General features: G+C 29.9%; 1 protein-coding gene across 1 annotated transcript in view; it reads left to right on the plus strand.

Annotated features, from left to right (window-relative positions):
- Nucleotides 1–306: 306 nt before the first annotated feature.
- The window catches only part of LOC106876999 (negative elongation factor E), a 19,966-nt gene continuing 19,405 nt past the window's right edge, over nt 307–867 (plus strand). The window contains exon 1 of the mRNA XM_052977582.1: nt 307–613. The gene's annotated coding sequence lies outside the window, so the exon portion shown is untranslated. The remainder of the gene's footprint in view (nt 614–867) is intronic.

The raw sequence follows: 867 nt of genomic DNA on the forward strand, positions 1-867 counted from the left end.
TTCATCATGTGTGACATGGAATGTGGTTTATTACAAGAAAATATAAAATTAGCTTACCAATAGTAAATGCAATAAAAATAGTACAAAAAGTTTAGTTTTCATTAAAAATTTTATCATGTAACTGATTTAAAACAAGTTCATGCCTGCTGGCAGTGTATTCGTTCACCAAAACTTTTCAATCTTTATAGAAAATACGATAGAATCCCATGAATTTCTTGGAGTAAATATTGACATAGGATAAGGGGAGAGTTATCTCCGCTTCACTACTGATATTAATTGAAATAAGTGTTGAAAAAAAAAAAGGCCAAATAATTAACTGATTAAAACAATTTCCACTTCAATTGCAAAATAACAGATCAAACCAGCTGGACTGAAGAAACCTCAGAGATGTTAACAAAATTAAACCTGTATAACTTACAGAAATGTGCTACTGTCGACTTTCCTCACAACTCTTTTTAAGATGTAATGAAATTTTCCAGACAAATATTTTTCGATGGTATAGATTACGATTATGTTGGGGAAAAGTTGCATAGAAAGAATTTTGGTGGAGATTCATTTAACTCCCCGTCCCCTGTCATTTTCCATATTTTGCTCAGGAAAGAAATGTTGACAGGTGAGTACAAAGTTAACACTTTAATTATTGAATAGATATTTGCAGGCAAATTTGTTGAGGAAAAAAAAAATCAAACACTGAAGGAAGGATAAATGGAAATTTGCCTCCCACTTTTGTTTTTTTGTTTTTTAATTTTACCAATTCCACTCTTAGAAAAAAACCAAAAAAACATTAAAACCAATATGCCTACAATTTTTGGTAAATAATCTAAACCATCTAAAATTTTCTTGAAACTCCACCAATCAAAAAACTTT

This window comes from Octopus bimaculoides, chromosome 2 (genome assembly GCF_001194135.2).
Source record: "Octopus bimaculoides isolate UCB-OBI-ISO-001 chromosome 2, ASM119413v2, whole genome shotgun sequence".
In the NCBI taxonomy this organism is placed as follows: domain Eukaryota; kingdom Metazoa; phylum Mollusca; class Cephalopoda; order Octopoda; family Octopodidae; genus Octopus; species Octopus bimaculoides.